The sequence below is a fragment of the Crocuta crocuta genome, unplaced genomic scaffold, assembly GCF_008692635.1.
Source record: "Crocuta crocuta isolate KB4526 unplaced genomic scaffold, BGI_CrCroc_1.0 scaffold471, whole genome shotgun sequence".
In the NCBI taxonomy this organism is placed as follows: Eukaryota; Metazoa; Chordata; class Mammalia; order Carnivora; family Hyaenidae; genus Crocuta; species Crocuta crocuta.
Window position 1 is genome coordinate 168,074 of NW_027533285.1, and position 24,712 is coordinate 192,785.

General features: G+C 39.4%; 1 protein-coding gene across 1 annotated transcript in view; it reads right to left on the bottom strand.

The window, feature by feature from the left end:
* The window catches only part of LOC144218270 (exocyst complex component 2), a gene marked incomplete at its 3' end in the record, with an annotated part of 168,588 nt that extends 144,747 nt beyond the window's left edge, over nucleotides 1-23,841 (bottom strand). The window contains exon 1 of the mRNA XM_077748126.1: nucleotides 23,745-23,841. The remainder of the gene's footprint in view (nucleotides 1-23,744) is intronic.
* Between the last annotated feature and the right edge of the window lie 871 nt (nucleotides 23,842-24,712).

The following is a 24,712-nucleotide window of genomic DNA, read 5'->3' on the forward strand; positions in this document are numbered from 1 at the left end:
GTCTGTGACTCCCTCTCTCTCTGACCCTCCCCTGCTCATGCTGTCTCTCTCTCTCTCTCCTAGAAAAAAAAAAAAAAAAAAGAAAGAAACCATCACTGTTGGACAGGAAGTTAAGCATGAGCGACAGGATGATGGACCTTAGACATCTTGATGGAAAGACCCAACAGAGGACCACCCAGAGAGAACCCCATTCCACCCACCTAGAAGGCTGTTTATGGTTCTAAGATCCTAGCAGAGGAAGAGTTAAGTTTGTTGTGCTTGTCCTTATTTAACTTGTGTCTCTAGAATAAAAATAATGTTGCAGTTTCACAGAACAGGACATGCTTAGTTAGCTATTTATTGTATAATCCAAGCCTGTCATTCAAATGTTGCAACCCTAGGACCCACACAAAAGAAAAAAATTGAAGTTTCCAGGGCCTTTGCCTCTCCTGTTGGCCTGCTTCTCCCCCGGAGTATACTTTAATAAAACTATGCTCACTTTACTTTCATTTCTCTGTCCTGTAATTCTTTTTGTGGCAGCAAAAAGAATTGAGGGTTCTTTCCTTTTCCACCTAACTCTCAGTAGCATCACCACCTTGAACTCTTGCTTTCCTCCAACAGACTTTCCTTCAAAGCTGTCCCTCCTCTTTTTCTCTATAAAGTAAACATTTTTCTCCTTTGTTCTCCAGACTTGCCTATAGTTTACCACAGCTTACATGTCCTGAAATGCAATTCCTCTACTATCTCCAAATAAACATATTTTGCTGGTAAAATAACTACCTTTTTTTTTTTTTTGAAGGTTAACATACCCCTTCACAAGCCCCATACACAGTTTCATCTATTATTATTATCTTGCATTAGTGTGGTGTGTTTGTTATAACTGATAAGCCAAAACTGATACATTAAGTAAGTGCCATAGTTTGTTATTAGGGTTCATTTTTTGTGTTGTATATTCTGAGTTTTGACAAATGTATGTATTTACCATTACAGTATCATATAGAAGAGTTTCAGTGCCTTAAAATTCCTTTTTTTTCCTCCCTTAGTGTACCAAATCATACTTCTTAAACTTTTTTCAATCGTTGCCCTAAAGTGTGCATTACACATGTAAAATTAAAATAAGTTGACTTTCAAATGACACTGTACCACTTCATGGATAGGGGAAGGATCTCAGAGTATTTCCAATTTTTTCTTCCCATGATTAACATGTTGTCATTAATTTCTATTATCCATTAAGCTATAATCATCAAATACTTTGCTCCTGTTATTAAACAAACTACTGTTAGATTAACAATTAGAAAAATTGTTAAAATTTTAAATTTTAAAAAGTATTCCTCATTTACTTTTGAAGGATAATTTGATAATTCTGCTTGTACACAAGATTCTATGTTGATATTTTTTCTTTCACCACTTTAAATATTTCAGTCTTTTCTTACTCATGCTTTTCTTGCTTATACGGCATCTGAAAAAGGAACCCAATATAATTCTTATTCATTTCCTATAGGTAAAATGTTTTTCCTCTAGCTTACTTCAAGATTGTCTCTTTTTTTTACTTTTCTGCAGTTTGAATATAATTAGACATAGATTTTACTTTAGTATAGGTCCTGCTCGGGTATTCTCTGAGCTTCCTGAATTTGTGGTTTGTTGCTGATTATTAATTTTAGAAAATTCTGTCATTGCTCACCACGTCATTCCACAGACAGGCCCTCATGCACAGCACAAATGGAGACTCACCACCCTGTCCCCTCCTGTACAGTGAATAACAAAAAAAATAAAATCACAAGATGAAGAAAGAAAGAAAGAAAGAAAGAAAGAAAGAAAGAAAGAAAGAAAGAAAGAAAGAAAGAAAGAAAGAAAGAAAAACAAAAGAAGGAAGGGAGGAAAGAGGGAAGGGGGAGAGAAAGAAAGGAGCAGAGGAAAAAGCTAACTAGGGTCAAAGTCCTTCAGGTCACCGANGGAAGGGAGGAAAGAGGGAAGGGAGAGAGAAAGAAAGGAGCAGAGGAAAAAGCTAACTAGGGTCAAAGTCCTTCAGGTCACCGAACAGCAGCTTCCTAGGTTAAAAAGACCCAAACCTAGGTGCTTAGAATTCCCTACCAAAGGTTCCTCATGAGATCCTAGCAAGAAATGAACCAATCACAACTAGGTATAATCCACAGTGGTTTTCTCACTTTTTGATCTCAAGAACTCTTTAGTCTTTAAAAAAAAGGGGGAAGGGGGGGGGAGAGGAGGTGGGAAATACCAAAGGACTTTTTATTTTTGTGGGTGATAGCCATTGTGAACAGTAATAAAGGAAAACCTCTTTTAGAATTTGGGAGGCTGGCAGGGGAGAGCTCTCATGCCTTAACCACTCCTCTCAATTGCAGACCCAACAGAAAGAAATGGACCTACTTTACTATCCCAGCAAGACGAAGTTTCGTCTCCTCTCCCAGCAACAGTCTAGCCCATGAAGTTTATTCCAATGGACTTTTTGTTTGTAACAGCCTACCAACTCTCCTTTTTGCTATATAAAAGAGAGTTTCTTTCCTTGTCCATGTTCTCTGGACATGGCTATGCTTTTGCAATTCTCTGCTATTCTTGAATAGACCTATATCTGCTAGTAAAATAAATGGCAGTTTTATTTTTTAGATTAATATCATTAATATTTACTTTATTAGAACTAAAAACTTATACGATGCTCAGTGGGGTTTTCATTTTTAATATGAAAAGCTGTAACAGTTTTGGCTTAATTTACAAAACGCATTCTGGGGGAGCCTGGGTGCTCAGTCAGTTAAGTGTCCAACTTCAGCTCAGGTCATGATCTCATGGTTCATGAGTTTAAGCTCTACGTCAGGCTCTGTGCTGACAGCTCAGAGCCTAGAGCCTGCTTTGGATTCTGTGTGTGTCTCCCTCTGTCCCTCCTCTATTCATGCTCAAGCTCTCTCACTCTTGCTCTCTCTCGCTCTCTCTCTCTCGAAAATAAACATTTAAAAAAGATTGGAGGGCACTTGGGTGACTCAGTTGGTTAAGTGTCCAGCTTCAGCTCAGGTCATGATCTTGCAGTTCATGAGTTAGAGCCCCAAGTCCCCTTGATTTTAATTTCCCCAACTGCCAAGTATATAGTCAGTCTCTCTTCATAGTCCCAGGACAGCTCTTCCTGACCATGAGTCTTGTCTCCGTACTTTAATAAAATCACCTTTTTTTGCACTAACGATGTCTTCAAGAATTCTTTCTTGGGCATCAGTTCTGAACCCACCCCCCAACTCTAATAAACCTTAAGAGGGCCATTTTTCCTCTGAAGAGTACACACACCCTATAAGAAAATTATCTCATACAAAACGTAGACTGTGAACACTTCTCAAAGCCTACCAGTAAAAATGAGTTTGGACTATGCTAAACACAAAAGAAAGAGTATCTCCAAAACACAACAGTAACTTCAAAATTAACTGGGACAAGAGGGTTAGATATCAAATGCTCTCTCTCATACTCTTTTCTAGGTCACATTTATGCCTCTTTTCATTGGCATTAAAATTCATTGCTCTTTGTTCTGCTACTAAATCCTGAAGCTGTGATACCAAGCCCTGGTTCATGTATTAATCATGGTTTTTTTGGTGATGTTGTTGTTCTTCCTGTTATTTTATAATGCTTTGACATCTTGGGGCCTTGCAGACCTGGAAAGGACTGACTCTCAGAGGGTTAGCTAATTCCTAGAGAGAAAAAACAACTTGTCGGGAGCGCACCTTTGATAGGCAAACCAACCAATCCATACTTACCTTTTCTCAGGCTCCTGCAGTCCACGACAACATTCCCCAGCCCTAAACGCCCCAAGGCTAGATAACAAACACCTAAGGCAACAGCATAGCTGAGCCTGCCAAAATCTCAAACTATCCAATCCTAAACTTGCTCAGCTTGCCTACCCAGCTTTGCCTTTTCCTTCTGAAGAAAACCACAATAAAGGCTCTAACCCATTCTCCCACCTCCTGCCTTCTGACCAACCATAGTACTTTCCCCTACCCTGGCTTCCCCCACCCTGCCTGGCAAGGCACGCCCCCTCCTCTTAGGAACTGTGAATAATAAATTGTCTTTTCAAGAGCTACCTTTTCTCCTGCTGTTGGCCTCACTATAACTGAATAACAATAAAATCTACATTTAAAACAGTCCTCCCTTTTCAATCTTTTCTGGGTCACTATGAGTAAATGCCAATCATCCCTTTTCACCAAAGAGTCTCAGAAAGGAAAAGGGAGGAAAGGAGGCAAAAAATATTTAGAAATTCCTTAACTTCAATCGCTTTAAGGGAATCTGGCCACAGTTATGTCTTTATATTATTTACCCAAGGCAAAATAGTGACAGGAGAATCCAGCATTAGTGACCTCTGACTTTCGCAGACTACATGAAGAGATGCTTTATTCATTCTCGGAGATGGATGCCATATCACCCACTGCTTCCAAACTGACTCTTTGGAAAGGACAGGTTCTCCTGGTGACTCTGAGGATGGAAGGTTCTGCAATTTCCCATATGACACTTTATGGGTATACGGACTACTTATTTAGTGGATTGAAGTTTTCATGTGTAATGGACAGTTAGCATTTGAGGTGTATATTTAGAAACAAATAGGAATCTTGCCTTTATTTAAAGTATTTTTCAATATAACACAAATAACGTCAGTAAAGGACATAGCTAGCCATTAATTTAAAAATAACACGTCTTAGATAATAACCAAACATCAATTAATAATAGTAACAGTTATCATTACTGAACACTTATTATCCTTTCCATGTAATAATTTTTAATCCTCACAACTCCCCTATGAGGATACCCCATTAATACTTTGTATTAACATCCCACAGCTAATAACTAAAAGAGCAGGATTCACATATAGGCAATCTGGCTCAAGTGCCTGTGTCTGTAATCTCTCTCTCTCCCTCTCTCTTACACACACACACACACACACACACACACACACACACACACAGAGGGAGAGAGAGTGAGAGAGAGAAAGAGATCCTTCATATATGAAAAAAATACCAAAAAGAATAGTTTTTATAAGTGCTTATAAGTTTTATAAGACAAGCTGACCTCTTAGCCCAGCTCCACAGTGTGGCCATGGAAAGGCACTAAGAGATGCAGATTGCAATTAAAGACACCACCAACAGTCTTCATCAGAACAAAGCAAATTGACTTAAATGGAGTAAAGAACACTGGTGTCGGGGTGCCTGGGTGGCTTAGTTGGTTAAGTGTCTGACTTTCGCTTAGGTCATGATCTCACGGTTCTTGGGTTCGAGCCCCGCGTCGGGCTCTGTGCTGACTGCCAGCTCAGAGCCTGGAGCCTGTTTCAGTCTGTGACTCCCTCTCTCTCTGACCCTCCCCTGCTCATGCTGTCTCTCTCTCTGTCTCCTAGAAATAAACATTAAAAAAAAAAAAAAAAAAAGAACACTGGTGTCATTAAAACACACTTTAGTAAAAGAAGCCAACCTGTTCAGTTGGGAGGAAATAAAACCAGTAGAAAAGCCAATTAACTAGGAGTCAAAACACACAGATTCAAATCCTAACTATATGATTTATTCTGGTCGCTTCAAACTCTTAGTTTTCTCATCTATAATATGGGAGTAATAGCTAACATCAGAGGTACCTTGAGAGGATTAAATGAAAAATCTCTCCAAATTTTAAAGTCCATTATAAGAATAATACAGTATTGCTCCTCTGCATATATGTAAAAAACCAACTTTAAGTGAGTTTAAGGGCTGGGTGAATCATTAACTGTGCTGTCACGTTGGAGATTGGATATGAAACTTTACAGGAGGATGAACTTAATCCGTTTTAAGACAGAAGAGATGTTATTAAGAGAGAAATGAGAAAATTATAGGACTCATGCCACATAATTTGGGAAAGACCCAAGAAGCAGGAGGGAGAGAGCGGAATATAATACTGCAACTGTAAACAGTGATTATGTCTCAAAAACCAGGGTGTATCAACTACACAGCAAATGGGGAAACTGCTCCTTTAAAGCCATACCACTGTAACTCACAATCTGATAAAAAAAAAAAATCCATATGCTGATTATGATATATACTCAAGATAGTTAAATACTAAGCTTAATAGTCTAAACAATTACTTTATTTTCTTGTCTCTTTATTTTTATTAATTCCAATCCCCAAAATAGTTATAGTCCAAAGCATAATTTTCTTGCTTACATTAATTCTAGCGTCTATATAAAGAATTCCTGGTTATTTAAAGAGTCGAATATAATTTTGTATAAGAAAAAAAACTACAATAACCTAAGAGTAAATGTTTATTACAGCTTTGGGCATGGGAAGACTAAGTTTGAACCTGATGGAAGAATCCCAACAGTGACCACATCATATAGAAACGTACACCTTCTGGGGCACCTGGGTGGTTCAGTCGGTTTAGCATCCGACTTCAGCTCAGGTCATGATCTCATGGTTCGTGGGCTCAAGCCCCGTGTCGGGTTCTGTGCTGACAGCTCAGAGCCTGGAGCCTGCTTCGGATTCTGTATTTCCCTCTCTCTCTGTCCTTCCCCGCCTCGTGCTCTCTCAGCATTAAAAAAACATTTCTGTAAAGAAATGTACACCTTCTATAGGCTAGTAAATGAGTCAACCAAATTTAAAAGCCAAATGGGAAATTTTTTAAAGAAAATGTTCAAAATAAAACATGAATAGCTTTATTATAAATACATCTCACAAAATCGACAGGAAAACACTAAGACTCAAAACAAAAATAGAGAAAGGCATAAGCAGAAAATTCACAATAAAGGAAACACAATCAATAATGAAAAATACAGGGAAAAATTCAACCTAACAGAAATACAAATTATAAGAGATTCCACTGTTGGACTATTAATGAAAAATATTTAAGACAATCATGATTGTCCACTGAATCTGTCTAATGCTCCCACGTACTGCTGGCAAAAATATAAACCATTCCAACACTTTGGAAAACAACAATTTGGCAAAATATGTCTAAGTCTTACAAATTCTTGGAATGTTTTTCCCCAAACATATTGAATGAACAACTCTAAACCTTATGCTATGCTCACCATAGGTATAACTACCATCTTTCACCATATAACACTATTACAATACCATGGACTATATTCCCTATGCTATCCCATTCATACTGTGACTTATTCCACAACAAGAATTCTCTACCTCCCACTCCCCTTTACTCATCCCTTCTTTCTCCCTCCCCTCTAGCAACCATCAGTTTGTTCTCTATATTATGGGTCTGTTTCCACTTTTTGTTTGTTCATTTGTCTTTTTAGATTCCATATATAAGTGAAATCATATTGTATTTGTCTTTCTCTAACTTATTTCACTTAGTATAATGGTCACTAGGTCGATCCATTCTGTCACAAATGTCAAGATCTTATCCTTTTTATGGCTGAGTAATGGTCCACTGAATATATATACCACTTCTTTATCCATTCATCCCATGGGAGACATTTAGATTGCTTGCCTGTCTTGACTATTATAAATAATAGTGCAATAAACATTGTGGTGCATATATCATTTCAAATTAGTGTTTTAATTTTCTTTGGGTATGGAATGAGCCCAGATGTCCACACACAGATGAATGGAAGATGTAGATAAAGAAGACAGATAAAGAAGATGTACACACACACACACACACACACACACACACACACACTGGAGTATTACTTGGTAACCAAAAAGAATGAAATCTTGACATTTGGAACTACGTAGATGGAACTGGAGGGTATTATGCTAAGTGAAATGAGTCAGTCAAAGAAAAACAAGTATCCTATGACTTCACTCATATGAAGACTCTAAGATACAAAACAGATGAACATAAGCAAAGCAAAAATAATATAAAAACAGGGAGGGGAACATAAGAGACTCTTAAATATGGAGAAAAAAACGGGGTTACTGGAGGGGTTGTGGGAGGGGGTATGGGCTGAATGGGTAAGGAATATACTCCTGAAATCACTGTTGCACTATATGCTAACTAACTTGGATGACACACATGATACACATGCACACACACGTACAGAGGCAAAAAGAAAAAAAAAAAGGGTACAAGTCTCTTGGGACATCCGACTTCGGCTCAGGTCATGATCTCATGGCTTATGAGTTCGAGCCCCACATGGGGCTCTGTGCTGACAGCTCAGAGCCTGGAGCCTGCTTGGGATTCTGTCTCCCTCTCTCTCTGCCCCTCCCTACCTCGTGCTCTGTCTCTCAAAAAATAAGCTAAAATTAATAAATAAATAAATAAATAAATAAATAAAAATACAGGTCTCTTACCTCCTTTGCTAAGTTTTGTTTTCTTAATTTATTTCTGCTACTTTGTTATAGTGCATATAAACACAACATTTTTCTGTATATTCATTTTGTACCCTGTAACTTTAATGAATGCATTTATTAATTCTAATAGGTTTTTGGTGGAGTCTTCCAGGAATTTTTTTGTATAGAATCATGTCATCTGCAAATACTGACAGTTTTTCTTCCTTAACAATTTGGATGCCTCTTATTTCTTTTTGTTATTGTTTTTGTTTTTGTTTTGTCTGACTGCCTTGGCTAAGAATTTCAGTAGTATGTTGAATAAAAATGGTAAGATGGACATCTTTGTCTCATCCCTGATCTTAGGGGAAAAGCTCTCATTTCTTCACCACTGAGAATAATGTGAGCTATGGGAATATCGTCTAAGGCCTTTATTACACTGAGGTATACTTCCCTTAATCCCACCTTTTTGAGAGTTTTTATCATGAAAAGATGTTGAATTTTGTCAAATGACTTTTTTGCATCTATTTAGATAAATATATGATTTTTATCCTTCACATGTTGATTGATATGGGAATACTGAACCATCGTTGCATCCCAAAATAAATCCCACTAGGGACGCCTGGGTGGCTCAGTTGGTTAAGTGTCCGACTTTGGCTCAGGTCATGATCTCACGGTTCATGGGTTTGAACCCGTGTCGGGCTCTGTGCTGACAGCTCAGAGCCTAGAGCCTGCTTCAGATTCTGTGTCTCCCTCTCTCTCTGACCCTCTTCTGCTCTCTCGCTCTCTGTCTCTCTTTCTCAGAAATAAATTAAAGATTAAAAAATTTTTTTAATAAATAATAAATCCCACTTGATCATGGCAAATGAAACTTTGTTGAGACTTAAAATGTTCTTAAAGGTGACCAATGGATAAAATAGTCCAAACCATGGGGCCTGTTATTAGGCATGAATGTTTCCATAACTGCAATTATTTTTTACCATAAAGGGGAAAAAAATAGAAACATCCCAAACAACTAGAAAATGACTTATATAAAATATGAAGGTCCATCCAAGGAAAATTTTTAAGTTTATTCATTTACTTTTTAGAGTGAGAGAGAGCACCTGCAAGCGAGAGGGGAGGAGCAGAGGGAGAAAGGAAAAAGTGTATCCCAAGCAGGTTCCACACTGTCAGGGCAGACCCTGATGTGGGGCTCAAAACTACAAACCATGAGATGGTAACTTGAGCTGATATCAAGAGTCAGACACTTCACGGACTTAGCTACCCAGTTTCCCCATCCAAGGAAATATGATGCAGCAAATGAAATATTACAAAAAGACGCCAGAGTAAGAAAATATGTATAACAAATTAATTTTTTAAAGAAAATATATACATATATATGTAAATATGTAAATTTGTATTTAACAAATCATTTAGCATTTTAGCTTACTTCCAAAAACTTTGTTATTCATTTTAAAATCATTTTGTGNAGACAGTGTCCTAACTAGACGTTTGGAAAAATTTCAGCCTGCTTATCAAATGCAGAAAGGGAAAATTGACTCAACGGACATCACGCTAGCACAGACAGTTTCTATTAAGAAGGTGACTATGGCAGGCAGAGAAGGACAGATACCATATGTTTGCACGTATAGAAGGATTAGGAGGAATTTAACGGAGGACCATGGGGAGGGAGGCAAGCCATGAGGGCTCCTAAATGCTGAGAACAAACTGAGGGCTGATGAGGATGGGAGGGAGTGGTAGGGGGGTGATGGGCATGGAGGAGGGCACTTGTGGGGATGAGCACTGGGTGTTATATGGAAACTAACTTGACAATAAACTATTTAAAAATAAATAAAATTAATAAAATAAAATAAAATAAAATAAAATAAAATAAAGAAGGTGACTATGTGGCGCCCGGGTGTCAGCATCCAACTCTTGGTTTCAGCTCAGGTCATGATCTCACAGTTTGTGAGTTCAAGCCCTGCAATTGGGCTCCCTGCTGTCAGCACAGAGCCCACTTGGGGATCCTCTGCCCCTCTCTTTCTGTCCCTCCCCAACTTGCATGTTCTCTCTCTCACAAATAAATAAAACATTTGAAAATATATTTAAAAAAGAAAAATAAAAGAAAAAAGCTGCCTTTGTACAAGTATATTTCCTTGTATGGATATGGGAAAGTCTGAGATGGATAGATACCATCCATTATTGGGGGAATAAGACTAGAGAGGGTAGAGGGGTCAGAGAAATCATGTTTTTTTTTTAATACATTTTTATATTGCTTTCCCTGTGGCAATGAGCATGTATACAAATTTTTTAGAGATATAGTAAGGCCCTGGACACAGAAAGGTCAATTCCAGAGCAAAATATGGAGTATTCTTATGAACGGGGATAAAAGGCAGTATATAGCTTCCTTGGTAATGCTGACCAGATAATGTTTAGATAATGTTTCCTCTTGGAAGTTCCAGAACTGTTCATTTCTTTTATATATTGATTTTCTCATGAAAGAGATAACAAATAATATTCCCTACATTAAAAAAAAAAAAGGATGGGGTCCCTGGATGGCTCAGTCAGTTTAGCATCTAACTCTTGATTTCAGCTCAGGTCATGACCTCATGGTTTGTGAGATCAAGCCCCCCATCAGGCCCTGCACTGATAGCATGAAGCCTGCATGAAATTCTCTCTCTGTTCCTCACTTGTTTGCACAAGCATACACTCACTCTCTCAAAATAAACAAACATTTTTTAAAAAGCGGAAAGAATTACTATACCAAGGTCCCTGATAAAGAACTGCCCTTAATGCGCTTGGCTAAGACTGTATTATATTCTTTACTTTACTCATAGGACCTAGTCCAGTACCAAAACAAGCAAATACTCAGTAAAACAGTGGGTGGGCTAAACAGACCTGGGAAAGCATGGGCTAACTGTCAATTCTGTCTGTCTTTTGCTGTCAGGGACAGCAGCAAACCTTAGCCCAGGTGGAATTTGAGCTACGAGAACTGAGATGTGGTCTTTGAGAGGGATGTCAACTTGATTTGTCCCACTGCAGGATAAACACCATTTCTTGATTCTGGACGGTGTCTCGCGCACTATTTTTTAAACCAGTAAATCTATCGCTTGTTAGCCTTCAGGCTAAGATCAAATGTAAACCGGTAAATCCATGCCACAGTAGTAATCAAAAACTACTACAGAAACTGAATCTTCTAACTACAACCTGGAAGTTTACTCAATAAACCTGTGACAGCTCCTCTTAATACTCAATACAGAAATGCTAACTATAAAGGCAATTTATTTGTTCATGCACAGAAAGGAATCAGAGATGAATCCAAATTAACCACAAAGTGCAGAACAACTCATCTTCTATGGCTCACCTCTGAGTGGCAGTAAGTCAAGCCCAAATGTGACCTCTAATTACAAGGCCCAAGACGTGAAAAGCTTGATACTGTATTACCTCTTCCATAAAGAATTACTTAAAAATCAGAAATTCTAGTGAGTAGGGTCAGATCTTTAATATTGTGTCCTTTTGCAAAAAATATCTTAAATGTCTAAATCAAAATTAATTGTACCTCTCATAATTCTTTACATTAGAAAAATACTTATTTTTCAACCATCCTTTATTTATATAAAAACTAAGCCAAAACTGATTTAAGTTTGATTTTTCAAATGTTAAAATTCACATATAACAAAGAAGGGCAAAACTAAAAATATATTTTAAAATTCCACTTTTCAGTTCTATATAATGAAAACTCCAAAGATTGTAATTTTTGTCTTAGATTTAAAGATGAACTTGTATTCAACAAAAATGCACTTAGAAATGCTATTTTAAAAAACACTACCAAAGCACTGTAGCTCAAAAGACAATGTTTCTCTGCCCTTGAAAGAGAATCAACTGTTGTTGAAGCCAATTGCCACCTCAGTTACATAAACCAAAACCCTGCTCCTTTTCCTCTTCAGTGTTCATTCCAGGAAGATTTAGCCCAATAAAAGCAAAGCAGGAATGGAGGGATTTGGTTTAGTCAGGATTTATCCTTTTAGAGTTCTAGATCAAATTTCAAAAGCCAGTTAGCAATGACATTGCTCAATTCAAGAGAGATTGAGAATAGGTCCCTGTATGACTTACTTCTTCAAGGAAGGGCTGGGTGACTGACGGACAATACACATACATGGCATTTCTATCAAATATAAGCCGAGAGCATTTCACAGCTCCTGTTAAATATTTCTGAGCTTCTGAAACATAAGGTCAATTCTACTTATAATGTTTACTTGACTATACCCATCATTTATCAATGTTTTCTCTATATATAGAATTTTCATTCATTAGGAAAAAGAAATAGGGCAATGACCAACACTATGCACATATTTTGCCATAATCAATATAAAAGGTTATACATTATATGGCTGCATTTATATACAAGTTCAGAATGAGTAAACCCTTAAGGACAACGCATATTAGTGGTAGCGAGAGAAAGGGGAATGGAAAAGGATTGCTCGTGGGTTCAGAGTTTTCTTTTGGACTAAGGAAAATGTTCCAAGATTAGACAGTAGTGATGGTTGCATAACTTTGTGAATACACTAATTTTGCTTCAGAATTCTTGGGAGCATTATATTACCATTCTCACCACAAAACAGAACACCCAAAAAATGGACACAAGAGGAAATACAAGAAAATAGCATTGGGAAAAAAAAAAAAAAGCATTTGACACTACCTAAATTCCTAAAGCCTTCTGATTTAAGATCAAATGAGATGAAAGAAAACCTTAGCCAGGGCTGAAAGGACCCGACGGAGTAGAGAAGACACTACTGAAGGTTCAAAAAATGGGAAGAAGTGCCTGGGTGGCTCAGTGAGTTAAGCATCCAACTCCTGATTGCAGGGCATGGTTCCTGACATGAACCCCACACTGGAGTCTGTGCTAACAGCCCAGAGCCTGCTTGAGATTCATTCTCATTCCCTCTCTCTCTCTCTCAAAATAAATAAGCATTAAAAAAAATAAGTAAATAAAACAAAAATAACAGGGAAAATAGTGGAACAATTAGCTACACTTATTAACCCCTCTGGAAAATGTCAGTGGCCTAGACTTTCCAGTTTGAGACAATATATCAGTAACACTAATTCCATTCCAGAAAGACTGTGGGGAAGATCAGGAAATAAAGACACTAAATAATGCAAAATCCCAAGTGATATCAACAGTCTAGTGTTTACTTAAATGACAAAATACTTGACCATCTTAATAATGTTCAGAAGTGAGAGAGGAACAAAAACCAAGACACTACTGCTAATTTATTTATAACGAAAAAATTAGAAAAAAAGAAATTATCCTAAATTGATACTACTGCATAAAAATGTTTCACTTGTCTCAACCTGTCAAATCTTTACTATAAGCCAATATCACTGCTGACAAATATAATAACCACAGTAAACAGGCATGCCAAAATCAATGCAGATTTTCAAAAAGGGTCAAGAAATCAACTGTCAGCTTAAATTGGTTAATTTTGTTAAAATGGTTAAACATGACAGACTGTCACACAGCTCCCAGATTCTTTTACATGAGCAGAGTTGGATTAATTTGACCCAAATTTTGTATAATAGCTTTTCCCATTTCTAAAAATACATCAACTTTGTCACTTATCTTAAAATTTCTGCTTTACTTCTCTAGCTGGACCTCAAAAGAAACTTCTTCAAGGCCATATATCTTGACATAGTGAAAGCAAAATAATCACGGCACTCAGCAGTGCTATTAACATTTCTGAGCCACAGGGATTAAACAGGCAGATGCTATAGAAAGTGCCTTTTGGGAGAAGACAGGGAGTTGAGACTGCACCACAGCTGTGAGGGATTGAAGCTGCTAGCTATGGAATCAAGTTTAGGAGAAACTCTGGGCACAATTCCGGCATCCGAAATAAATTAAAGTAAACAGTCTTGCTCTCTCTCATCTACCCTGTTAGCAGCCTCTCGACTGAGTGAGACCACACACTCAGACCACACAGCGCCAGCTGAACTCCTCGCACGCAACATCTACAAGCTGTCACTCGGCAGCACAGAGGGGAAAAGGAGGGGGGAAGGTTGAGGGAGGGTGAGAAGAGAGAGAGGGAGGGAGGTAGAGGGGAAAGTGGAGAATCTCCTCTACATACAGCTGGACTGAGTGATAGATATGTGGTTTAGAGAAAGGGAAAAACCTCCCTGAGAAAACAAGCTGGCCATGGCCTTGTGTATCCTTGACCTGTACTCCCCCATACCAATTTAGTAGCTGATGAAGGATTAACAAAGCATGCATTTAACATCAATTAACCTCCTAACCATCAGAGGTCAAAAGAGAAAATTGCCAGTATAAAAGTATTTCATTAAAATAAAAAGGAAAGGCCATGTTTTCTTACAATTTATAATATGTACTTAAGTAAGTGCATTTTCTTTTAGATTTATATTATATTGGTTTTAACCCGTCTGCCTTTTTCCTTTAATGAAACACCCAGAATGAATTTAGTATCTCCTCAACAGAGGTAAGAAAATTTTAATTTTGTAATTTTCCCATACTTGACTGTGACACAACCTTTGATTTTCCAAAATATTTACTGGTAGAACAACAGGATAAATTATCTTTTACATAACTTCAGACTAAATATACATTTAAAAAAATAACTAGTAGCAATAATATTAAGGGGGAAAGAAAAATAGTAACCACAAAAGTAGCTTTAGAATGATTAACCAAATTTTTATTTATTAAGAGGAATTTTGCTGATTTTAATAGCTAATGTGAACAAAACAAGTGATCAGGTGTCTTAGCCTCTGAGGTCCCCAGAGGCTCAGTTCAGCTAAAGGGATAAGACCAGGAGTTGAAATAACAAAAGTTGTGATTCACTGGAGACTTGGAGAACCTTCACCAAATAAGCCAGGTAAAGCCTCCTAAAGTACTATTTTCTTAAATCAGGCCACAGGAAAGTGAAAGTTTTCCCCAAAAACTAATAGCAACAATTTAAAAAAATTCCCAAACTCCACCTCTCCCCATGCTACTCAAACTAACATCACCAGAGAACAAATCAGAAAACCAGAATCTCAAGACCCCAACCCAACCCCACCTACATTTTACCCAATTCTGTGCATATTAACATTTGAGAAGCACTAGACAGACTTATCCTGTCCAAAGACATCATGGAATCATAGGACCCCAGAAAAATCTCACTACAGAGATGCCGAGAGTTTCAACAACAAAATTACACTCCACTAGACTCTCAGGCCACCCAGAAACAGAACCAAATGTAGAATTCACCATATCCTCCTTGAGTCATATTCAACTTATTCTAGAATAGACTTGTCTCTAAGGGCTGGGCTGGGCTGACCTCAGAGGGATCTCTTCAAGATACTGGAAAAGAGTTTTAAAGAATGGTAATTTGTTTCCTTCACTTCTCTGTAAACTCACTCTAATTTTCCTGTGCACGGTCAAAATCAAGTTATCTCAGCACAGACACACATTTTACCATCTAAGGGCACAGAGTAGGATAAGTCTCAAAGACAGGGTCATGAACTCTTCTATCCAGCATTTTTCTTTAAGTGTGCAAGTAGAGAGGGGGATGGGAGGGTGGAGAGAGTGGGGGATGGGAGGGTGGAGAGAGTAGTGGCTGGACAGAGGGAGGGAGAGGGAAAGGGGAAGGGGAGGGAAAGGGGAAGGGGAGGAAGAGGGGAGGGGAAGAGGAGGGGGGAGGGAGAGAGGGAGGGAGGGGAAGTTGGGGGGAGAGAGAGACAGAGACAGAGAATCTCAAGCAGGCTCCACTCTCACTGTGGAGTTTGACGCGGGGGTGGATCCCATGACCCTATGATCATAACCGACTGCAGAAAGGAAGGACTGAACAAATAAGAGAAAGCATCCCTACTTTCCCAGCTCTCTCTTTAGACTTCTTTCCTTTACCACTCCTACAAACAAAATATAATTTAAATACACTATTTTTTGATGTTTTATTATTTACTTTTGAGAAAAAAGAGAGAGCACACGAGGAGGGGAGGGGCAGAGAGAGAGAGAGAGAGAGAGGGAGGGAGACCCAAAATCCAAAGCGGCTCCAGGCTCCGAGCTGTCGGCACAGAGCCCTATGCAGGGTTCAAGCCCATGAACCATGAGCCGAAGTTAGACGCTTAACTGACAGCCACCCTGGTTCCCCAAAATAACTGTTTTTAAATGAAACCATAACTTTTTATGTACTAATTAATTTGGTNCTCTGGACTGACAGCACAAAGAATTAGGATTCTGTGTCTCCCTCTCTCTCTCTCTCTGTCCCTCTCCCACTCGCACTCTGTCTCCCTCACTCTCTCTCAAAAATAAATAAATATTTTTAAAAATACACACACACCTATAATGAAAAAAACCTTCACTCTTGCTATGTTTCACACTAAAGGGAAGGGAATGTCCAAGCAGTAACTAGAAAAGAATACTGGAAGCAAGACAGTGTATAGGTGGAAAGCCTGACAATTTGGCTCTCTAGAGCTCCCACATAACTGATCTGTTACATAAATACTTGAGTACCCAGCTAATCTAAAACAAGCACTGGATTTCATCTTAATTAGAAGAATCAATTAAAAGTCTTCTTATTTCCCAGAAACTTTAAAATCTCCTGCCACACCAGGCTGTCTTCCTAGAAGACAATTACCTTCACTACACTTCAAAGCCAAAAGCTGTTAGGTCTAAAGNATAAATAAATAAATAAAATAAAGGTGGCTGGTTCTCTATCTTTTATGGCACTGGACATTGACAGCATACTGAAAATGAAACAGGCCAGTGCAAATCCACCAACATCCAAAAAAACAAAAAGTTTGAAGAAGATACACTACTTCACAGTTCAGGTAAAAGCACAGCATTATTCATTCACCAATTTATTAGATTATTCACCCCTCTTTATTAGATTTACAATGCGTGAACAAAACATTAGTTCTTGATATTTCAGAAAACATTATTTTTTCAGAAAAAAAGTGTCCCGGTGTTTTTTTGTTTGTTTTTCAGAAACACAGATCAACTTAACAATACTGAAAAAGTCATTATCAAATAAAACTGATTCCTACCAGGGCACCTGGGTGGCTCAGTCGGTTAAGCCTCCAACTTCAGCTCAGGTCATGATCTCACTGTTCCGTGGGTTCAAGCCCCGCATCGGGCTCTCTGCTGTCAGCTAGCTCAGAGCCTGGAGCCTGTTTCAGATTCTGTGTCTCCCTCTCTCTCTGATCCTCCCCTGTTCACACTGTCTCTCTCTCTCAGAAATAATTAAAAATATTTTTTAAAAAAAACTGATTTCTACCTTTGTTTAGTCCATCAAGAAGACTTGGGATATATAAACATTGGTCATCCAGCACCTCAAAAGATGACAGTGCTGGATTCCTCATTAAAGAGGTAGATAAACTAGAATTTGAAACAAGGAAGCTCAGACTGTTCAGTCAAAACAAACATTTATTAAGGACTTACTATGTCCCAGGCACTATACTGAAAAAATGATAAGAACAAGATTTAGAGACAAGGAAGTCATGGATGATCTTCACATTCAATAGAGTAATAGGTACTAAAACCAGAAAGCAGTGGGATAGGTGAGAAATAGAGTATAAACAACTATTTAAAAATCTGCCTAGGAAGGAAAAAGAAATTTGAACAGAGTAATGTGAAATCAAAGGAGCATGCTACTTTTTATTGTTATTGTTTTTCTATTTTGCTTTAATTGCCATCTGTCTCTAGGCATGATTAAAGAAAGGCTGACAAGAATGAGCCTTTGGCCAATGAACAATTAAATAAAGTACTCCCAAAGGCAAGAATGGATGGGATACAGAGGTCTGGAAGCAAGATCTATCTCAGGATAATTGCAATCTCTTTCAGGTAACTGGAGAAAGAGGAAAGGCTTTTTGGAAGAAAGAGCATGAGATTCTTCACTGATAGTTCTATTAGTTGTTAAGTAGGTAGCAAAATTATCTGCTAGGAGTATAGATTATGTAAAAAGATGAGAGATTTGAGAAAAATGGAAAATGCTTAAAATAGATTCTGCAGAGAGCAAAAGCAAACACTGACAAGGAAAACCCTAGAAAATTCTTTGATAGTCCGTTGGGATTGGTGACCATGGATCCCTAGGAATACAAATCTAGATGCTAGAATTTTTCCCTATTGGTTTCAGGAACTCAGTTCAAGCATTAAAGAAGGTAAAGAAAGTTGAAATGGTCCAGGGCTGAGAATGTGCCAGCCAGAAGATACAAACGGATAATGATACAACAGAGCATTCTGGTATGAGAGTGACCAAATATCAGGTTAAAGAGTAGCCGTACAATGCTAGGAATTTACCCAAGGGATACAGGAGTGCTGATGCATAGGAGCACATGTACCCCAATGTTCAGAGCAGCACTCTCAACAATAGCCAAAACATGGAAAGAGCCTAAATGTACATCAACTGATGAATGGATCAAGAAGATGTGGTTTATCTATATAATGGAATACTACATAGCAATGAGAAAGAATGAAATCTGGCCATTTGTAGCAACGTAGATGGAACTCAACAGTGTTTTGCTAAGTGAAATAAGTCACGTGGAGAAGGACAGAAACCATATGTTTTCACTCATATGTGGAACAGGAGAAACTTAACAGAGGACCATGGGGGAGGGGACGGGGAAAAAATAGTTGGGAGAGAAGGAGGGAGGCAAACCATGAGAGACTCTTGAATACAGCTAACAAACTGATGGGGGTGGGGAGGAGGAAAGGGGGGTGATGGGCATGGAGGAGGGCACTTGTTGGGATGAGCACTGGGTGTTATATGGAAACCAACTTGACAATAAACTATAAAAGAAAAAAATAAAGTGTACAATTTTACAACCATTAAAAAATAAAAGAGCAGCTGTAATGGAGGTAACTGAGTGAGGGTGAGAAAGATAAGACATTAAGCAAAGAGTGGGAGATTTGAGCTTTGCATTTCAAAAGTGGACTAGTTTCAAGTAGGGGCACTTTAGTCCTGCTTGCCCACTCCCAAGGACATCTCTGGTAATAGCCATACACCTTTGCTTGGTTCCAGCTCTTAGTAAGCTGTAGTTTGTCCTTCTGTTCCCTCTACTTGTCAGTTTCTCTTTGGGCCTCACTATCCCTTTTTTGCTCCCTAACCGTGCCCACACCTCTGCAAGTAGTGCCTTTATTAAAACCTTCCTACTTGAACCATCTGGTATGAATTCTGATTCCTGCTGAATTTATCCAGATACACATCANGAAACTTAACAGAGGACCATGGGGGAGGGGACGGGGAAAAAATAGTTGGGAGAGAAGGAGGGAGGCAAACCATGAGAGACTCTTGAATACAGCTAACAAACTGATGGGGGTGGGGAGGAGGAAAGGGGGGTGATGGGCATGGAGGAGGGCACTTGTTGGGATGAGCACTGGGTGTTATATGGAAACCAACTTGACAATAAACTATAAAAGAAAAAAATAAAGTGTACAATTTTACAACCATTAAAAAATAAAAGAGCAGCTGTAATGGAGGTAACTGAGTGAGGGTGAGAAAGATAAGACATTAAGCAAAGAGTGGGAGATTTGAGCTTTGCATTTCAAAAGTGGACTAGTTTCAAGTAGGGGCACTTTAGTCCTGCTTGCCCACTCCCAAGGACATCTCTGGTAATAGCCATACACCTTTGCTTGGTTCCAGCTCTTAGTAAGCTGTAGTTTGTCCTTCTGTTCCCTCTACTTGTCAGTTTCTCTTTGGGCCTCACTATCCCTTTTTTGCTCCCTAACCGTGCCCACACCTCTGCAAGTAGTGCCTTTATTAAAACCTTCCTACTTGAACCATCTGGTATGAATTCTGATTCCTGCTGAATTTATCCAGATACACATCACATCAATCACATGGGGTTTCATTAAAATTAAGCTAAAACGAAATATTCCTGGCTTTTAGTCTCGTTTTGTCTTTCAGTAAAATTATAATACAACCAAAGTTAGAATCATATAACCTTCAAAATCACATAACTTTATAAGTGGAAAAAGCCTTTAAAATTTCAGCAAATCTGGGGCACCTGGGTGGCTCAGTCAGTTAAATGTCTGACTTCGGCTCAGGTCATGATCTCACAGCTCATGAGTTCTAGCCCTACATCAGGCTCTGTGCTGATAGCTCAGAGTCTGAAGCCTGCTCACACTCTGTCTCTCTCAAAAATAAATAAATATTAAAAAAAAAATTTCAACAAATCTTACAGTTGAAATTATATGAGCCAACCTTATAAGAGCAGTACAGCTAGCAAGTAGCAAAAGGAGAACTCATTCATCATTGCACCATGATTACTGAATACTAACTTTGTGCCATGCACCACTATAGGTGTCTGCTTGGATCCACTTTACACAGCTTACATTCTAATTAACTAAACTCCAGTTTCCCCAAATCCCAGTGTCTACTGTTCTTTCCACTACCGGCACCAAAACTTATTTTAAGTAGGAAACAGTAAGTAGAAGGAATTACTAAAATCAAAACCAAAAATTAAGACTGGGATGCACCCCAGTCTTAAATGCTACCAATGGTATTAAAGAATGTTCATGAAGCTTTTGAGCAAGCCTAATACAATTTTCCTGGGGGAAAAAATGCACAAGTCAGTTCTAAACTACTCTGCCTTACCTTCAAGGCATTCCATAATCCAAAATGCACTTACTTACCAGACTGTAGGCCTTCTTCTGTGTACCATCCAGATGTTCCAGTGCCTTCCCTATGAACGGCCATGTCCTGCCCATCAAGGTTTGACCTCCATGAAGCTTTCCCAATTACTATAACCCCAAAAGATCCTTCCCTTCTCTGAATTCCTGCTATTCTTACACTCAACATTATAGCTTAGTTCTTAGATATTCTTTAATTAAGAGAGCAAAAATGCCCCTTCTGAATCTAAGCCAATATTATTTTATTTCTAATACGTACGTGAGGCATATGCTAAAAGTGGGAGATACCAAAATGGCCAAAACTAATCTCCATCCAACCAGAACTTAGCCTTTTGACAGATTATGTAAATACCAATAATATGTATAGCCCTTAAAACAACACAGGGATAGGACAAGTGCTAACTGGTTTTGGATTCACGCTGAAAATTTTCAAACCAGGAAAAACTCTTAATCTAGTCTTATATATTCCCTGACTACAGGAAAAAGGAAACTCAAGACCAAAGAGCCTAAGCCCATGCTATGAAGCAGATGGGTGTAGCTCACAGACCAGTAAATGGTTGTTTTGACTCCTAAACTGAAAAACCTTTGACTCCATAATTTTCAAACTGAGGGCCAAAGATGACTATAGATGTATCCACAGCTTCAAGAGTCATATTCTCTACAAAAAGTAATTGTTTGTATAAAGAATAGTCATTTTAGGGCCGTCTGGGTGGCTCAGGCAGTCAAGCGTCTGCCTTTAGCTCAGGTCATGATCTCGCAGTTTGTGGGTTTGAGCTCCGCGTTCAGCTCTGCGCTGATTGCATGAAGCCTGCTTCAGATTCTGTCTCCCTCCCTCTTTTCCCCTCCCACACTCACACTCTCAATCTCTCTGTCTCTCTCTCTCTCAAAAATAAACATCCTTTTAAAATGAATAATTTTAAGTTAACATAAACATACACTGAACCATGTGATAATTAACACTACTACTATGCAATTTCACCAGGCACTCCTGAAGATGCATGAATGCATTCTCACTATCTGAGAACAATCAACATTCTAGCATACTGCTTAGCACAGTGATCAATGTTATTTCCCATACCAGTCAATTTCAAAATCCTCTCTACTCAACACTGGCCTAAAATTCATCCATTCAATAAACACTGAAGCTCCTGGGATGTGGTAGGTGCTGTACTAGAATCCTGGCTACATGAAGATAAATAAGTTGGCGAATGCATGAAAAAGTGATTTAAAAATTAACTGTATATATATGTACTTATATAGAACTATATGTAGCATTTCCTAATGGCTTAATCCTGCCATTCCCTGACACTAGAAATTAACCAAAATCCTCTAGTAGAAGACTGCTTTGCAAAATCTGAGTACTAATTTAATTTTCCCTAAGATTTATACATAACAGGCTCTCAAATATTAGTGCAATAAGTGAAAATTTAAGCAGATTAACAATCATCTTTTCAAAAGGCTCAAAGTAATATTCAGTACAGAAAATTAAATGCTTGACATGAAAAAAAAATTTCTGAACCTTTCAAGAGTTATTCCAAATGACACTGGGGAATCCTCTGCTTAAATTAAATTACTACTTAGGGGCCCCTGGGTGGCTCAGTCAGTTAAGTATCCAACGTCAGCTCAGGTCATGATCTCACCGCTGGTAAGTTTGAGCCAGCATGGGGCTCTGTGCTGACAACTCAGAGCCTGGAGCCTGCTTGGGACTCTCTGTCTCCCTCTCACTCTCTGCCCCTCCACCACTCACACTCTGTCTCTGTCAAAAATAAAAATAAACATTTAAAAAAAGTTTTAAAACACCTACTTAAACAGAAGAGAACATCTGAGTAGTAAGCACACATCATCCTCTATTACCACCCTTTCAATCAACAACTTTTGACACACAGATGATCCTCAGAAAGCTTCTGGCTTTCAGTTTCTTCATTAGTAGAGTCCGTTACACAAAGCCTGACCAGAATATACTAACATTTATAAACAAAATATTATAATGTATTATGAGACTCAGCCAGATAACCTCAGTTAGACCTAGCTTTTCAATATAGTGCATCCAAATTATTTAACTAAGGTGTGGCTGATTAAGCGTTTTTAAAAGGTTTCCCTTGTAAGTTTACTCAGATTCATGAAAAAAAAAAGAAACTTTCTCATGCCTATTATTATAATTGACTTTCACCGATGAAGAATATCTTACTTCCATTCAATGACAATCTTTTTCAAGAGCTGTTTCTTGAAAATTAAGTGTCTATACAAAATCTTGGGCTAGCAAGCTAGCATTACCAGGCGTACATGAGAGATGACACCGTGTTTGGTTGTGCAGGCTGTAGAGCTTCGGTGCCTTGTCTCAAAGGAAGTTTAAAAACTGAGTAACTACAGGCAAGTTGCATAACCACTCCGGGCTTCCGTTTCTACCTCTGTAAAATGGGGATAATATAGAGCATCTACCTCCTGTGAGAATTAGTCAGTAAACGTAAACGCTTAGAACAGTGAATGAAAGGCACCTAGAGAATCCTCACTATAGCTCTAAACTGACGCAAACTTAAGCAAAACAAGGAAACCACGTCTCACATTCGCTCTTCGCGAATACATTCTTACACCTGACACAGTGACAACTACGGAGGGACGCAAGGGAAACGACTGAGGCCGACTACAACCGACGAGTCGATGGTCAGTGTTCTGAAGGCCCACGCCCGGCGCGGGGGTGAAGATCTCTGGGCCTCTAACAGGTGCCCAGGGACTGCGCGGAGGTGCGGACGGGAAACGCGCGGCGCCTTTCTTCTCACAGTCAGGGGCTGGAGAGCGGTGCAAGAGGCTGACACCGGCACTGGCGGACCACTTCCACCCGTCTCTCTGGGAGCGAGGCCAGCCGCCGGCGCCCGCCGCCCTGCCGCCTCTCCGTGCCTTCCCAGGCTGGCCTTCAGCCAGGGCCTCCAGGCTCCAAAACATACCTCCAGCCTGCCTGCTGCCCCCTACGGCCCGCAACGACCGAGCTCCCGGCGGCTCTCGCGAAGACTCCCGGGTGGCTGCAGCCCCAAACGCCGGAGCCTTCACTTCCGCCCGCTGGGAGCGCCGAGGGCGTCGATCCGCCAGGTAGTCGAGCTTCGAGTCCTCGATGGGCCGACCCTATCCGGGAGAAGCGGGTGGGAGGACGGAGGCCGGCTTCCGGTAGGGCTTGGACTGGTGCTGGGGCTGTGGGACAGAAGGCGTGGCTGAGGGCGCTGGAGGGATATGGGGTGGGTACGCTGAGGGGTCCGCAGCTTGCAGCTTGCTGCGGTACCCTCGGATCTCCTCTAGCAGGACGTAGGGTGAGACTTGGTGGGTTTCTGGCGGGCTCTGCACCAGGTCAGGACGTTGTAGGTCCTACCGAGGCTCTCAGAGGCTAGACGAGTCACAAAAGCCACAAGACCTTGGAAATTGTGGAGGAGAATGTCAGGCTACAACCTGGAGACTCTCAGACTTGGTGACTGTTATTAATTAAACTTAAGGAACAACTCCATGGGCTAGGCGCTGTGCAGGGCGTTAGAGCTACCAAGGTGAATTAAAGGCAACCACTTCCCTTCGGGATCTCGGATAAATCAGGGCCTCGTAAGAGGGAAAAGAATGTCACTTAGGGAATGACCACAACAGTCTAGGCAAGAAATGACTGATCTGCACTGAAAAGGCAATGGTGGGCATGGAGGGAAAGTGGTAACAGGAAACTGAAAAAATACCCTTCTGGTTTCTTCTACTTGATTAGCGAAAGACACATCAAGATCATCCGTGAAAATGGAGGATGGGAAGCAAGGGGGTTTGAAAAGAAAAGGTGAAGTCTTTGTCTTGGCTATTGTGATTCAAATTACAAAGAAAATACGGCAAGATTTCCAGGCAGGGCTGAAAGCTTTCTTGGAATTGTGTAGTCCTAAATTTAAAATGGAAG